This window comes from Episyrphus balteatus, chromosome 2, assembly GCF_945859705.1.
Source record: "Episyrphus balteatus chromosome 2, idEpiBalt1.1, whole genome shotgun sequence".
NCBI lineage: Eukaryota > Metazoa > Arthropoda > Insecta > Diptera > Syrphidae > Episyrphus > Episyrphus balteatus.
Window position 1 is genome coordinate 68,137,789 of NC_079135.1, and position 18,390 is coordinate 68,156,178.

Here is an 18,390-nt window from a genome sequence, read left to right on the forward strand (position 1 = left end):
GGACTGGCATGCACACTTTTGGGAAAGTTTACAGGTGTTAAGTGTCGCTAGGTTCACCTTGGTGTTTGTGACCTAGATAAATTTGCTCCTTTAGTCGCCTTTTACAACAAGCGGGGAGGCGCTGCAGGAATATTCTAACCCGTCCCTGCACAGGGGAATAAAAAATAAAAAATTTTCATCATGTAATAAAAATCCAAGATCCAACATCTTTTGACATCAATATAGCTAAATTTCTAGCTCACATACTGTTTTGAAAAATAAAATTCTATAAACACGGACATTAGATTTTGAAACATCATTTTGAATTAAAAAAAACTTTTGAAGTATTTCTTATACCTACTAATATGTTTCAGTGTACTAAATTTCATGACTTTTCGTCAAAAAATGGACATGGAAATAATTTTTGACGACATTAAGCACCATGAAGCCATAAACATCTTAATAATTTTAAAGTATGCCTTTGCTTTTCTTCTTTATTTAAAATTAAAATTTTGCTTATTATTTTTTGTGAATTTTTAACTCTAATCGTTTTTTTTTTTATTTTTTCAATTTTTGATATTTGTTTTTTTTAACTGTTAGCTACATATTAAAATAAAAATAATAATCTTTTTTATCAAAAAACAAAACCGCATTTCATCAAAACAGGCTTTTATGGTTTTCTAATAGTTCCCATAGCTAAAACTGAACGAAATTGAAATGGGACCACATTGCAGCCACCAGCTTTGTGATACAAAAAGAATTATCAAAATTGGTTCACTCAAATAAAATAAAATAAAATAAAATAAAATAAAATAAAATAAAATAAAATAAAATAAAATAAAATAAAATAAAATAAAATAAAATAAAATAAAATAAAATAAAATAAAATAAAATAAAATAAAATAAAATAAAATAAAATAAAATAAAATAAAATAAAATAAAATAAAATAAAATAAAATAAAGTCAAATAAAATATAAAGCGCCACTGCGGCGAGGAGAATGATAAATAGTCGTCAAAGTCTTCTTGACCGCCAGATTTTTAAATCCTCAGCGAGTTCATGACTTTCACTTATTGGTATCAAGTTCATTTTTAATTCTTATTTCGACAAATTATTTCGAAAATCATGAGTGACCGGAAGTCCTTAATTATTTCAAAAAAATAAGTTGCTAAGATGCACAAATTAAAGTTATGAAATTGGCTTTATTGTGAGACATTCGAAAATCGATTACAAGATTGTTGAATACTTGACCAGAATTTCGCAATATTTTCAAAATACCACCAGTGTCTATGATACATCTTTCTATGTTTTAATGGTTATACTGAATTTTGTATGTGATTTTTGAAAATCGATTATTAATTTTATAAATGGGGTTTTTTGCCACTCAACTTGTCATTCAAATGAGTATGTCTGTGAATACGTTACTATACTCACTAGTTAATGATTTTTCAATAGAATTGAGAGACCCAATTTATTCGAATTCTCAATTATAAAAATTTCATGTGTATAATACCAATTTCGATTTAAAAGAATCATGAAAGGAAATATCAAACTATTTCAAAAGCACACAAGTATAAAGTATGATAGTTTTCCGACAGATCAAAGCTCTTTTTAAGAAAAGTTCATTTTTTTTAAAGTAATTAATCATATAGGTAATTCCTATACATTTCTTAGGTAAAGTAAAAATTGATAGCACAAAAATGTATACAACATTTATACATATTATAATGCAACTTGATCTAAAGTACCTTTTGTGTCTTAAGTTTACTAGAAAGGCAAAGATCAGATGCGATTCCCACAGTAAACCCGAGAGGCAGATGATGCTGCGTTGCTTTATCAAAGATCCAACAAAAAAAAAAAAAAAACAAGTCGATAACATTAAAGCTACTTTTCAACGAATCTGTAAGATGAATGCAGCATTTGAAAACTTGCATGATTTGGAAAACCTGTGTTACCACTTCAGAGAACTATTACATATATGAGGAATTTCTATTAAAGACTATGAATTCGTTTTTATTGAATGTCATAGTTCATTCAAATCTTAATTCACAATTCTTCATTATCAACGTAAAATTCTTCCAAATACTGAGTAAGATTACTTCAAATATGTAGGAGTTTTTGACAAAAATTGGTTTTCTTTCTCTAACTAAAAAGAAGAGCAGTGATATAACTCAGCTACTCAGCAGGACACACATATTATGTAAGTCCAAAAATCTATCATAGACATATGTAGGCTTTCAGTTCGTTATATAAAAGTAAAAGGCTAGTTTTTGTTGCATAAATTCTAATTAAATTTTTCAATATACAACCAGAAATCCTACTTCAAAACATCAAATATCCGTTTTCCGAATCAAATGGGTCTAAAAAGCTTACATGTACCTACCTACTTATACTTACATTCTTCTAAATAGATATTTTGTTTCTTTTCTTTTCTTTTGTTTTTTTTTTTTTTTTTTTGTACTTTTCTTCATTATTTGTAACGACATGAGACATTGAATCAGAATGAAATCAGATATTAGAAACAATGCAACACTAGCAGAAAAAGCAAAACTAAGCAAGCACACTGAATGCAGACATTCTTCCCATTTTCCCAATAATAGAGTTGTGTTTGTTTCATTGTATCTTATTTCAAAGTATTTTCACGTAGAGGATTTTCTTCTTATATACAATATAATTCTTATCCTTGGATTCCTTTTTTTTTGAAATGATTTCATCTCATATAATATTACGGTGCTCGTTTGTTAACCTGAAGTGGACTCTCTACTTCTAACAATCTTGTAGTGATTTTATTTTTGCTATTTTGTGAAGGAAATGGCACTACTTGGTAGCCGTACCGTCTTACCCGAGGTCATGACTTTATTATCTCGACTCTCGAGATGGATATCTTTGGATTTATTCTTTTTGTTGAAGAAGAGGATGAGAAAGGAGAGATTACAGCTTTTCACGTAGTGGTGACAATTATTGTCAACGACCTACATTAGACACTTCGGCGGCAAAGTAGATGTCATTGTTATCCTTAATTGCTCTTATCTTAGCTGGGCGAATAATGGTGTGAAAATCATACACATCATTATTCTAGATTCACTACATTTCATATACAGGGTGTCCCGGAAAGAGATAAGGGCATTTTAGGGGATGATTCTTGGGTATATTCTAAGACAAAAATTGTTTTACAGTAACACTCTATCTCCAAAGTTGATACCCTTTAGCGATGATTTAAGAAAACGCTTACTTTGGTATGCCTTTACTCATGTTAATGTTAATTTCTCCGCTAATACTTAAGATAGAAACTTCATATCCCTGGCGGTAGTATTACGCGACGTATTTGAAACATGTATCAGAAGTTCAAAATGAGTTTTTATCTTCGAAACGTGACTAATTCATTGCGGGATGTCGAAATTGTGCTAATTTAAAAAAATCCATAATAACAAGTCTAAAAGTGTTTTACTGATTTGGGTGAATGAGTGTTTTTTTTTTTCTATTAAACTGGTTTAATATTGGTATTGAGAAGTCTTTAACGGTAATTGGTTCCATTATACTAATAACTTTCACCCTTAAAATCCAACATAGATTCAGTTCAGTTCTTTGGCATAAAAGTATACTTCAGCCAAAAAAATATGCATTTCTGAGAGAACGGCAACACTGGGCGGTTTTCAGTTTTTTATTTAACTCGAAAAATAGGCCTAACTTTAAAAAGACTCAAAGACACTTTATTACCAAATTTAAATAGTTAAAAAAAAATTTTTTTTCGTTTGAAGATAGACCTTGGGTCTAAACTTACATTTTAATTTTTTAAACAATATTTTTAAACAGTCTGTCTGACAGACTGACAGACTGACAGACGGACTTCTGGGGCCCCACTTTTTTGGCATTCTCTACCATCGTAATATCATGGAAAAATGTTATCTCAACTTTTTTTTTTTTTTTGTACATAACTTGATATATGTACATATGTGTATATGTATGTAGTACCTATATCGCAAGTAAAAAATTAGTTACCTAAAATAATTTCGTGTACAAATTTTCAATCAATAATTTCTTAGTATGCTCAAGCACGACATCGATTTATCTTAGATGCGAGTATCTTACTGTTGTTGAATAAACCTTAGTTTTATATTTCAACAATTTATTTCCAAAACTTAAACAGCAATATTCAACCTTGTCGATTTCTCATTAAAATTTAGAAAGGGCATAATCTTCTACTTTATTCAAAGTCTTGTAAGAATTTCAATGAGATACGTTTGCAATTTTTGCATGTCATTAATATTTCCTTTTCAAAGAGATGACTCATTTCTTCTTGGAAACATAAAATGTCGTTAGTAACTAAATCACTTTGTTATACATCAAATGACGAGGAACTTTTTCAACAGAAAAGCTTGAACTTTTCAAATAAAACCAAGTAAAAGATTTTGAACGTAAAGGGGAAAAAGTTTCATGGAAACCATATCGTCACATTGAAATTCCTTCTAACTCATATCATCTTCAAAGGAATATTGATACATGATGCAACACCGACTGTGTTATAAGTAGCCAAATTTTCAAGATGTCCTGGTTTATTTGAGTTTAATCTAATATTATAAATTACTTTTCTGGGAATTTAATTTAAGGACGTATGGTTAACTATCGCGTAAATAAAATGAAATAAAAAAGTAATATAGAAAAAATTTACTTTTCATCAAACAGAAATGATTTGTTTTTTTTTTTTGGTTTAACAAACCAAAAGCCACTGTGATAAAAATTTTAAGATTTTTAACTAAAAAACTACGTGTACTCTTGTTTTTGTGTGACCTTTTATTGAAATTTTAAAATTAAAAAACAAGCAGATTCCCAATTAAATACTTTTCCGAAGTTATTCCCAGAAATGAGTTTTTATCGAGATCCATTGAGCTTTAACCGTGAAAACACACGACTGAGATAAAAATTGTTCTATGGAAGCTGGAAAAAAAAACCAGAAAAAAACATTTTGTTTGACATTTTTTTTTTTTTTTTTTTGAAGCACATACCATATCTCCCACCCACCAGATGCACACTGAAAACAAGAATTTCATTGAAATTTAGATAGCATACAAAGGTCAAATGAATGTTGCTTATCTTTTCCGCATCAAAAGGCAAAAACACGAATACCTCTGCAAACGCAGTTTTATTAGTTTTTGAGCTGTCAATGAAAAAGGCAGTAGCAGTAGAGGTAGAAAATCCATGTATAGGTATGGATAGCAGATGACAAAATAAAGCTTACTAGTGTGTCGCAAGAAAATACTTTAAAGTTTTACTTTAAGTTAGTAATAACTTTGATTTTGAAGAAAGAACCTTTATCGATAAAAAAAAAATGTTACATTTTTCATTTCGAATTGCGAAAACACGACCAAATTGACATTATTGCAATATACAAAGCAATATAGAAACAATGTTAACTAATTTCTTCGAAGAAGTTATTTTAGTTATGTGAGTAATAAAAAGGCTTGGAGCGATGGTATACAAAAATACAACACTGATAAATTTTCTTTTCTGCGTTGTTTGTCGGCGTATAGATTTTGCACAGATTTAAAAATTCTATATTATGTTCGAAAGAGTTGTAAATTCTTAAACTCCTGCATCTACTAGTGGAGTAACTAAAGCAAATTATAAGGGACTCCGGCTGAAAAGCTCTGATTTTGATGATCTTTTTTTTCAAACGTCAGTAATTTAAAATACTTTAAAGTCAATAGGTAAAAATTGCCGATGTTGCCGTATTGTTTTTTAAAATAAATATTAAATTGTTTTTGAACATAACCATTTTTTTTGCTTAAATTTCATAAAATAAATGATACCAAAAGATTCTCTAGGTTAAAAGAAAAAAAATATATGGAAGTAAAAGACAATCTTCCATCGTTTAAGCGATAAATGCAATTTTCTCAAAAATTGACTTAAAAAAAAAATTTAACACAACGGCAACACCTACAAAAATTTAAATCCAGTAAATATAATCAAGAGTTTTTCAAAGAATGGTCCCCAACTCAGAATTTTGGAAAAAAAAAGTTATTAAAAAATTTTAAATGACTTTTTTTCAAATTTTTTCGTAGTAAAATATAAATTTATTTAAAAAAATGTTTAGCCATAAGTAATATCAGTTGATTTCCGAATGTGAAAAGAATATATATCGTTAGTACAGTTTTGAAAAAAAAAAAAATAAAAATTACTTCAATTTCATTGGATTTTTTTGATAAAAACTGAATTTTTGCATTGAAGTAATTGATTTTCTTAAAGACTTTGGCAAATATGAGCTTTGAACTTTTGCTATTTAACTTTCAACAATAAGGGCTATTGAATGAAGAAAAAATAAGTTTATATTTAAATGTTGAACTTAAAAAAAAATAGGTTTATTTTTTCTTTCAAAATTTCTATTAAAAAAAGTTCTTCGAAAATGAAATACAGTGGAATCTCGCTAACTTGAACACCTACTAAACCAGGCTCGTTCAAGTTATTGGATTGTTCAAGTAACTGGAACATTAAAAAAAGTCTTAGTTTTTGTATGAATTCAATTTGTTTTATAAATTAATGTAAATGACGCAAAACACAATTACAACTAGTTACTACATTCAAATTTCTGTTGAAAAAAATTTATTTGTTCAAGTTATAGAGCTTCAAATATTTTAATTGTTCAACTTATAGAATCAGCAATACAAAAGTTGAAGAAAATACCATGTTCAAGGTATTGGATTGTTCAAGTTATCGTATATTCAAGTTAGCGAGAGTCTACTGTACTTTTTAAATTTTTTCATAAACTATATTACATATTGACATTTCCTTTTATAATTTTAAATCACAATAAATGTGGCCAAAATAATTGAAAAATTAATGCATTTTATATTACGAAAAAGTTTTAAAAACGACATGTTATTTTCAAAAACCTTTTCCTTAATTTTAATTTAACAAATATGAATAACCTTCTACATTTTTAAAAATGTATTAAATATTTTAGGTGTTGCCGTTGTGTTCAAATATTTTTTTTATGTGTGTTTGAAGTCAATTTGTGAGAAAATTGTATTTATCGCAATCAATCTTTTGGCATTAGTAAATTCATGAAATTCAAGCAAAATTTTTGAAAAAAAAATTGTTTTGTTCACAAAAATCTTCAATTAAATTTAAAAAATCAAAACTTCAATTTAATCTATAGACTTTAAAGTATTTTTAATTACTGACGTTGGAAAAAAGATCATCAAAATCAGAGCTGTTTGGTAGGTAACTTGTTTATCCCAAATCCTTACGGTTTTCGAATAAATGCAATAATTGTGATATTTCGAAAAATCCCTACTTAGATTTTTGCTCTGAAAAAACCCTGTTTTGTTGAATTCAAATTGCAATATTTTGCGATGAAACTTCAACTTTAGAAACTTTTATACCTTTTTGAAAACTGCAATATTGGGACAAGTTTTTAAAATAATAAACCAGTGTCCCATCTTACAAATTTTTTTCGGCGTGTTGCTCTGAAATTAAAGTAAGAAATTGAGTTTTTAAAAGAATTGGAACTGTAAATTAATTTGCAGCAAAATGGCGTATGAAATAAATAATTTTTTGATCAATTAATTGTTTCTTATTATTGGCCAATGTTTTGGTGAAAGAATAATAAAAACAAAAATCAATTGGGGGTGAAAGAGGCAAACTACTGTTGCAAAGTACACCGAAAAAAAAATTTGATAATAACAGCTATCAAATTAACATTTTTCAGTGACAAAAGTCGTCCAACAATTTTTTTTTCTTGATACATATTGGTTTTAAGACTTAAAACATCCAGTTCATCCAAGAATTGAACCGTTTATTTTAAAATTGGTAGGTAAATAATCTGGATATTGATTATTTTATTTAAACATTTTGTACGTATAGGTCAATAAACAATAAATTGTTTGCATTGCTATACACATGGAACATAACATATGCCATCACGATGTAGTATTTAAGGCTTCCTGAATAAAAAAATGAAATTGACTGTTTGCATTTTAACAACAATACATAATTGCTCTGACAAATATAACTCTTTTTGCAAATAATTTTTTTTTTATTCAAGATAAATAGTCCAAATGTTAAAAAACAACATTCAAACAAATTATAAAAAATATATGTAAATTGTCATACACTGAGGGAAAAAACGCAACGTAAGATGTAATATGTTCAACGTTGATTTAATGTTGAAAAACCTGACATGAAATATCTTTAAATTAAAATTGAAAAAACGTAAGCTTTCGTTGCATTTTATCACTCTTATTTCAGTGGCTGCCATTTTTTTTTTTTTTTTAATAAATTGATGCTTTTTCAAAGTTGAACCAACTTTGATTTAAAGATGTTTTATAACGGCAAACCACTTTAAAATAAAGATGTTCTACTTTGATTTTAAAATTTTCGTCTTCAACGCAAAATCATTCAGAAAAGTAGTTGAAACAACGTGGTTTTGGTTGATTTTAAGTTGTTTTTTCCCTCAGTGTACAAACAATTTATAAAAATAAAAAAGGAAAATAGTACCTATTTACTGATAAATTATAGAAATGAAATGCACGACTGGGTCGCACAAACTTGCTCATAGAGTTCAAGCAATTTAAATTTCTAAAACATTGATATACAAATTTAGAAAATGTATGAAAAAAAAAATAAAACTCGTAATTAAAAGGGAAAATTTAAGGAATTTGAGCTCCAATAAAACTATGTAATTTGGTTACATGATGCATTTTTGATTTTAATGCATTATTAATTAAAAAAAAGGGGACAATTGTTCTGTAACTTTTTAGGAATTATTAATCTAAAATCAAAATTTGATAAAAAATGTAGTAATATAAAGGAGCACATTATCTACCAGTTTTTCAGAGACAACTTTTTAACAGGACTCATAGTTTAAGAGTAATAGGCAAAAAACCGATATTTTCGACATTTGACACGTTTTAAAACCACGATATCTTCTAAGCGATATCTCGTAGAAAAAAAGTGTAATACACTTTTTTTTAGGGAATAAGAAAACCTACAAGTCATCCATATACTTTTTTTTAAAAGCTTCTCCCATTTCAATGTTATTTATAAAAAACCTATATTTTCGACATTAAAACTTGAATAACTTTTTATGCACACATCGGACTTTTGGGGAGTTTTGACATTTTACTTTAATCGACATTTAAATGCTCTGTACCAATTTTCAACCCTATGCGAATTATTTCTGGGTTTGTTTATTTTGTCTGGACTTAATACATACATACATACATATAACTTCTTGAAAAATTGTTTATTTAATTATTCGTTAAAATTCGTGCAACACGGTAGTGTCATCTATTTTTGTGTACTTCTTTTTTTTAATATCTGCTAAATAAATAAATAATACAATTTTAAGTTTAAACAAGTTTAAATAAAATTATCATAATAATAGTCTGTTAAGCTTTTAGCTGCGTTCCTTTGGAAATATTTATCTACTGCTTAGTACTTAAAACTACTTTGATCTACTTTTGCTATACTGAAAAAGTTTTTCAAAGCAGCTTTAAGTACAGCAGCTTTTATTGATTTAAGAGTATTATAGAGAAAGTTGATACGCTATTAAACTAAGGAGATGCCACTCGGTATAATGACAAACAATATGTGACGTAACATTTTGCTCTCATACGATACCTACTCCAATGATGTTTTAATCCTTTTACAAATTGCATTTCACCTCTGCAAACTACCCAACATTTTTTAACTATCAAGTTTTAGTAAAACTGATTCAGTGAATTCTGTATCATCGTCAGGTCTGATAACTATGGTTTACCTATGGTATTGAGTTCCTATTTTTTTGCAAATTCAAAACTTCCTCCAAAATTCCTCCTACACACTAGACACACACATTTTTAGAGTAGAAGTTAAAATGTTACTACCAACAACTGTCATCAGTTTATTATTTTTTTTTTTTTTTGTTCAAAACCATTTTTTTTTTTTTGTTTGCATGATATAATTTCATGCTTTCTGGTTTTGATGATGAATCAGGTTTTTTCACACACAAAAGAAAAAAATCTCTAAATCCCAAATGGTGGCAAAAAAAATTGCAATTCCAAAGGCAATTTTGTTAATAAAACTCACAGAATCACCATGATATTGACAGATTTTATTGTTTTGATGCCAAACAAAAAAAATAAAAGAGAAAAAGTGCAAAAACAAAAAACTCATCAAAAATAACAAAATATCAAAATAATAGAGCCACAAAATGGAAGATAAATTCGTCTGGGAAAGATAACAATTTATTCAAATAAAACAGTGAAAATCCTTTTTAATAGTCGGTAATCAACGTTCATCGTTCATGTAGATTTATCGTTTGTTATAGCAACAAAATGACATTGATGCAGTTGAGAATATTTTTGTTATTAAATGCATTATTGAGTTAAGACTAGTCAGTCAATGAGGATTTTGCCCTAAAAAGTAGTGAAGTGGCGTACAAAAATTGTATATTTTAAACCATTTTATGTTAAAGTTTAAGGATGAAAAAAAAAATTATTATTGTACCTTTAAACTCGACACAAGTGAATGCTATGAATAATAATTATGGAAACTTCTAAGGTTAAATACCTATTTCTAATTCTAATTGAAACCAATTCTAGGTAATATCTACCTAATACGTTATTTTCTTTTAAAAACTATTATCCCTACTCAACTTGCTATTCCGTGAAAAATTGTTCTCGTACTATACAATCTTGATAAAAAGATTGTAGCAATATTAAATCTTTACTTTTTTAGGTTTAGCTGTGCGTGGTTTTGCATTTTTGCAACGCGAAACCTAATTATAGTTTTGCAAAAAAAAATAAGATGTCAAAGGCGGCATGCCGACCACTACAACGATTTAAATTAACTTTTAAAGGTAAAAGCTTAATAGAAAATAAAGTGAATTAAAAAGAGAGGAAACACAAGAAAGAGGTGGGTTCAGCGAATATAAATTGAATTTCGATAATAATAGTTAGTAATGATAGAACGGGAAGAAATACCATAAAAAAGGAAAGTAGATATGTAATTAAAAACTACCAAAAAAATTATTAACGGAACTTTCCATAAAACCTTTTGAAAGGTATTTTTTTATCAAGTTATGCATTCATTGAAAACAATAAACTGTACGACTGGGACGGACGAACCTGCTCTTAGAGTTTAAGTTGTGTAAAATTTAAAAACTTTTCATATACAAAATTGGTAAATGTATTCTTATGTATGTAAATGTATGTATAAAATGCGTTCTTCAATGGTTCTTGATTATTTTTTAAACTAAGGGAAAATAAAAGTTTTGCATAAACAAATTCGTTAAAATTAAACCAGTCACTTGGGATGGAGAAGGAGATATCCCAATTTTATGTACCATTAATATAAATTTTGGAAAAAAAATATAATAAACCTTTCCTTAAAACTTACACCTTAATTTTTTTATTGTAGGAGCCGTTTAATAGAAAATGAACCTTTCCAAAATTTGTAAATGAAGGATCCCATTATCTTTGGTCCATTAAATTAAATCCAAAAATCTTTCTGTAGAGTATTCAAAAGCGCTAAGCACCAAATTTGAAGCGATTTTTTTTTAGTTTAAATAGGGTAAATGGTGACATGTTTAATTTTTTTCGAAAGTTAATTTTTTTAGTCGATAGATAGTCTTGTAAGAAGAATAATAGCAAATGCAAAATTAAAAAAAAAAAAATAACCAAAATCGAAAAATAATAGGGATTTTTTTCTTATGCCCTGGTTTTCGAAAAAAAAAAGAATTTCTGAAAAACAACAATTTTTCAGGGGAATACTGAAAAAAACCTATATCATTTTAACATTTTTTTAAATATCATGCTGGAAAAATGTGTTTTATGATAGTGAAAACATCAAAGCAATATTTGTATTATAAGGAAGATATTTTTTCTCATTTTTTTCTTTTGTTACGGATCCTTGAATAACCCTGTTACCAAATGCATTCAAAAATTTTTACTCAGCTGCATCAGTTTTAAGGCAAATATTACTTTTTTTGCCCAACTAAGTATTAAAAAAATTTACGTGGCTCTAATCCAATGAACCGTAGTGTTAAAAAAATGCACTACGATGTTTCGGCAAGTGGTGTGGTCAATTTTCTTTTCAAAATGGTATAACATTGTTGAGAATATTCCATAAATAACCGAGATAAAATTTTTTTTTCTTAAGAAATCCGACTTTTTTTATGAGGTAATTTTTCCATATTAGTTAAGTTTTTGTATTCTGAAAGGTTCTGAAAGGGTACAAAACTTAAAAAATATGGAACAATTACCTAATAAAAAAGTCAGATTTCTTAAGAAAATAAATTTTATCTCGGTTATTTATGGAATATTCTCAACAATGTTATGCCATTTTGAAAAGAGAATTGAACACACCAACTTTTAAGGTAACTTGCCGAAACATCGTAGTGCATTTTTTTTACACTACGGTTCATTGAATTAGAGTCATGTAAATTTTTTTAATACTTAGTTGGGCAAAAAAAAGTAATATTTGCTTTAAAACTGATGCAGCTGAGTTAAAATTTTTGAATGCATTTGGTAGCAGGGTTATTCAAAGATCCGTAACAAAAGAAAAAAATGAGAAAAATTAAGATTAAGACGTTAACTTTTGGGACACCCTGTATAGCATCTTGCATCTTAAACTAAAATTATGTTTTAAATTTTTTTTTACATTTTGAATATATCCAATGCAAAAATCTACATATTTAAAAAGATGTATAGTTAGAGATTATTAGTTACTGACAATATTTGTATTTTTTTCCTTTTTTCAGAATGAACGTGGATACTAATGATCGCTTTGGTGGTATGTATGCTACAATCAATTGAATGAATAGCAAAGGAGATGGCACATTTTTGAGCCCAGTGTGTTCACTAACGAAATGGGTATCAAATGAAAGGTGACGGTAAACACATTACGTGGGTAAAATATTTTCAAATTCGTTAGTGGGATTTTTGATATTTGATATTTGAGTTTGAAGTTTCGGATTTCAAAATCAAGATTTCAGCTATTTTTTCAAACAATTAATCGTAGAATACGTAGAAAGGACTTTTTAGATTGGAAATTAGTTAATCTTTCTTTTTCTAGTACATCATTTTTCTCTAGGAGTTATACTTTCAGAGTAACAGAACAGCAAAGTATCTCATTCTCAGTAATTCCGCACTTAACTCTAAGAGTTGTTTAAAATATTTAAAATATCAAAAAACACACAATTTTCGGTAGTGTAACTCTGAAATTATAACTCCTAGAGAAAAATGATGTACTAGAAAAAGAAAGATTAACTAATTTCCAATCTAAAAAGTCCTTTCTAGTTTTCTGTCCGACCAGTCGTTCTCGAGATATTGAGACATATGCGTTTTTCAAAATGGAGGTCGCCCACAAGACCAAACAATACGCAATCTGAGATTTGTACTTGGGATAAACCCCTCTTCAATGCTGCATTCAAACTTAGCTGACGTCATAGTTTTTCCAGATTTTTCCCCATTGACTGAACTATAGTTTCTATTCTTATTATTTAATAGGCATATTTCAGCGCGTTTTTGTGTATTTTGCTTATTATAAGATTTTTGTATGTTTAAAGAACTATTTTATATATAGAATTAAAGGTAACACATTAAGCTATCGAAAAATTACAAAAAAAAAGTGCATGTCACCACTGAATATTTTGATATTTCGATGTGCCAAATGCCTCGCTTAAAAAAATCACCTTTTGAGAAGTAAATACCTAATATGTATTATTTTTTTTAATAAAGAAAAAAACTTTTGATACAGATTTATAGACAAGAGAAATACCTTTCATTTGATACCAATATTATTTCTGTACACCCATTATTACGCATTCTACGATTAATTGTTCGAAAAATTAGCTGAAATCTTGATTGTGAAATCCGAAACTTCAAACTCAAATATCTCCAAAACCCCACTAACGAATTTGAAAATATTTTACCCACGTAATGTGCTTACCGTCACCTTTCATTTGATACCAATTTCGTTAGTGAACACACTGGGCCAAAGCTCCATAGAAAAATGTGCCATCTCCTTTATATTGTTTATATTGTTATTCGACAAAAAGCTGTCGAGTCAAGAGTTCTTCAAGTTTGACACCGGCGAATTCAAGTTAAAAAAATGATCTGTCTCTTGAGTTTGTTATTTTGTTTCATTTTATTTTAATAGATAAAAGAAGTAAACATTTTAATTTAAAATGCATATAAAAAATCTCTTAAAATCGTGATACCCTCAAAATAACATAAGTCTTTACAAAACAAGAAAATGTTATTTAATTTTACTACTTTTCTAGTCTATTTTCTATTGTAATAAAAAAGTCATAAATCGAAAATGATAAACACCAATTTACCGAAAACACTTTGATTAGTTTTGGATGATAAGAAGAAAAAAAAATTAAATCAAACCTAATAACAAAAAATACTAATCAAGTCCATAGTCGTTTAGTTATTTCAGAATTGTTTTATATACAAAGGAAGAAAATGTGTCAGAAACACATGTATCTGCTACATAATGTTTTTCTGGCGCGACGTGATGTTGTTAAATTCGATTGGTCAACACTTTATACTCAAGAGGATGTAAAACCGGACAATACCAAGATCTAAGCAATAGAAACTTGTTATAGCACACACAAAATAAATTGTTTCGATTATTTTGTTGTTGTTGCTTGATGATATAAAATACTACATTTATCGAATCCAGTTGATATAGACACAATAAAATTTTATATACGATGATATGAAGTAGGGAATTTTTGTTTTCGTTAACTTTTTGTTTTAAACGTAATTAGTGCTTAAGAAAAGTTATGCGGTGATTTCATACTAAACCAGATGAATAAAAAAATTTCAATCTGACCTCGGAAGCCTGTTATGTAACTTAATCGGTTATAGTTTCCGTTAAATTTATTTTTGTGTTATGAACAACTTTAACTTGTTTTTCTTTCTAATTAATTTCAAATATATCTGTTGTGTTTATTACAAAACATGATAACAGCAGAAATGGTTTTCAACTGCGAAGTGTTTTCAAAGCAAGCTTCCATGTTAAGTTCTTCAGTTGCAAATCTGCAAAGGTTCGTTCTTGCTTTTCTAGATAAAGCATTGGACAAGGTAGGTACAAGAAATGGCGGAATAGGAGATACCTATGTGAATTTTGGAATGAAAATAATCGCATTGCGTATCATTTGAGTTGTAATACTAAAATTTACCAATACCTAAAAATTTTCGCACATTTTGAAAAAATTAAAAGTTTAAACTTTTACCCAGTCTTTCATCTACAATAAGTGTTATTTATTTACGTACTATCTTTATTTTCCCAACGTATAAAAAATTGTATTTATTTCTCTTTGAAGGAAACTAAACCATTAAAGTCTAATATTCGCTTTAAAGCTCACTCAGGTGTGTAATTCACTGTTTTGAGTATGGGCGTTTGTTTGTTTTCTCCAAAATGAAGGCAAAGTAATCCATATCCATGAGATAGGATTTTCTTGGAAAAAGTTGTCATCAATTTTGAATCTAGAATAAAAGAACTTCCGTCTGGTGTTTAAAAATACTTTTAGTGGTACCTATTTTATTTTTGGGAATAAAATATATTTTAAATTTTCCGAAATTCATGTTTCTTCACTATTGTGAATAAAAGATTTTAAACCTCCCCAATATGTTTTCTCCAAGAGATAGATAGAAATAGATTTTACACATTTTTTTTTTTAATTCTGAAATAAAAAAAACTATTTTGTTGATTTTATTTATATTGAATAATTAAATGAATAAGGGTACGGCCACGTCCTGAGCGGCTGAGCGGCAATACTGAGTCGATCAGCCGCTCAGGTCTGTTCAATTTTTTTTTTGAAATCCTGAGCTGCGAGCTACATTATATTCTAAATTAATACGAATATTTTAGTTTGTGGCCTAAATTATGGTTTCTTGTGAAGAAAAATTTATTGATTTAATACCTACATAAAAAATAAATAATTGGTAACCGACAGGAATCAAACCTGGGACTCGGGTCTCTTCATACTTGTTATGTAACAGTTTTTGGAGATTGTTCAGATGATGCTATGGAATTAATTTTTTTTGAACCATAATCTAACGAAACCTGTGATGCACCAATCCTATTTAGAATTTTATTAAATAAAAAAAAATTGGAACTCATAGGAATCGAACCTGGGACTCCCGTGTGTGAGCCGAATACACTCATCCAATTTTTTGCACTTGTAGGGTTTTGAAATTGCCGCTTAGGATCGCCGCTCATGATGTGGCCACCTCGTCGCTCAGGACGTGGCCGTAGCCTAAAACTTTCTATGAAGTATCTGATGGTATCCTTTTTTTTCTAAAATTCCGTCAATTTTGTCCAAAAAACTTACGTCATCTATATAATAATTTTTTTTTTACATTCAGTTTTCAACATTTGTATATCGCAAGCAAGATTGTTGAGCTGTTGTTTTTGGCTCAAATGATTCAAAAAACTATAAAAAGGTCACATAGCAATTAATTATGTTTGAGAATTTGAAAGCTATTAATCTCATTCGCCTACAGAGAGATAAAACTCTAATTAACTGTCTAACTTTTTTTTAATTAATTTGAGGGGACAGTTTTTTGGTGTGTTTTAAAAGTTTTTCAGTAGGTATCATTAGTATACTTTAAAGGTCAGCAACATAAATAACAAAAATCATCTTCATTAATATCTATCTCACGTTTTATATTTTTCACAATGACCAACATGTATCCATTTAGGATAATTAATTAGGCACCCCCTTGTTTAACATTTTACATTGTTTCGTTTACAAAATCAAGACTAATTAACCGAACAAGAAAAAAATTAAATTAAAGAAACCAACATGGCAACATTACACCAAATGTTGACGCTTCACAAACTTCCAAAGAGAAAAATTAAGTAATTTATGCATAAATACACTTTTATACGTTGGATGAAAGCATTTTATTTTATTTCTCTTAAGACTTGACCTTTTTTAATAAATGTTTACTTAATCAAATGAACAAAAATACATCTCTAGTATAAGCTAAAATGAATTTCCTTCTTTTATAGTGCTGAATATATTTTACACTCTTCATTTTTATATAAATTTTGTTTGTTTAAAAAGTAAACAAACATGCTCGCTCACAGCATAATTTTGATTTGAAAGATATCCTAACAATTATATTATAAAAGAAAAAACTTTTGATTGTTGTTTGTGTTATTTCTTCAGCAAATTTTTGTGTCTTGCTAATTTTTTTTTTTTTTTGGTTTTATGTAATGGAAATTAGAACATAAAATAGTCATTTATATTTAAAGCACGATTTATGATTGAAAAAATGTTTGCCTTTTTGACCCAGACTTAACGATTTTCGAGATATATAAATTAAAAGAACCATAATCAAAATTTACTTACTGAAGATAGATCACCTTAATCATTAAGGTCTAGGCGTTTCCAAAATTACAAAACAGTTCCAGCACAATACAGTTTTAAAATAGAATATATTCATAATAGAATAAGAAGAGTAAACAATAATACTACATACTTGAAAGATTTGTTTAAATTAAAATTTTTTGTCAGAATCGGTCAAGCAAATTTGTGTTTGCCAATTTATTAGTTTTTTCTTGAACCGTTAGAACAGTTTTTTAAAAAATATTTTTTTTATTTATAAAAATTTTTTTAAATAAAAAAAATTGCTAGCAAGCATAATTAATTAAGACTTAAAAACGAATTTCGAAATATTTCAATAACCCTAACATAAAATTGAAATATTTTTTTTTTTTTAAATCCCAAAATGTTTTCAAAATTTTTTAATTTTTTGTTGAAATCGGGTTAGTCGTATACGAGATATTCAGAAACCAAAAAACTGTTCTGGGCAGGTATAAAAGTTCAAAAAATATATTGAGTTTTATTTGTAGCATTATACACAAAAATTTTAATCAAAATCGTACAGAAAACAACATAAAATCAATGAAAACCACATTGATTTAACTGTTATTCGGAATAATTTTGCGTTGAAGATGAACATTTTATAATCCACGTAAATAAAAACGGTAAATTTTCCATGGTTTCGTATCTTAAAGTCACATAAATCAAAGTACTTCATCTTTGAAAGAAAGACGTATCAACTTCAATTTATTTTTTCCCTCAGTGTAAGAACCTTTTTTGAACAAAAAAATTTACTTTTCTATTTTCGTTATATGGTAGGTAGGTACCGTTATTTTGGGTCCTAAAAACAAATTTAATTTCTCCTCTAGGGAATTGCCAAAAACTGTTAACTACCAAGTTTGAAGAAAATAATTGCTTAACTGTATCTCGAGTTATATACAAACTAACAGAACTGTGGGACCCATTTTTTTTTGGCATCCTCCCTCATCGTAGAATGTCATGTTTGAGTGTTATCTATAGTACCTAGAAGAGCGTATATTTTCTCTAAACACCAACCTATTAAGACCTGACAATCTCATAAGTTGG

At 28.0% G+C, this 18,390-nt stretch overlaps 1 protein-coding gene across 1 annotated transcript in view; it reads left to right on the plus strand.

Moving 5' to 3' along the window:
- LOC129912097 (allatostatin-A receptor-like) overlaps positions 1 to 18,390 on the plus strand; it is a 164,823-nt gene that overhangs the window by 20,260 nt on the left and 126,173 nt on the right. The window contains exon 2 of the mRNA XM_055990205.1: positions 12,718 to 12,749. The gene's annotated coding sequence lies outside the window, so the exon portion shown is untranslated. The remainder of the gene's footprint in view (positions 1 to 12,717; positions 12,750 to 18,390) is intronic.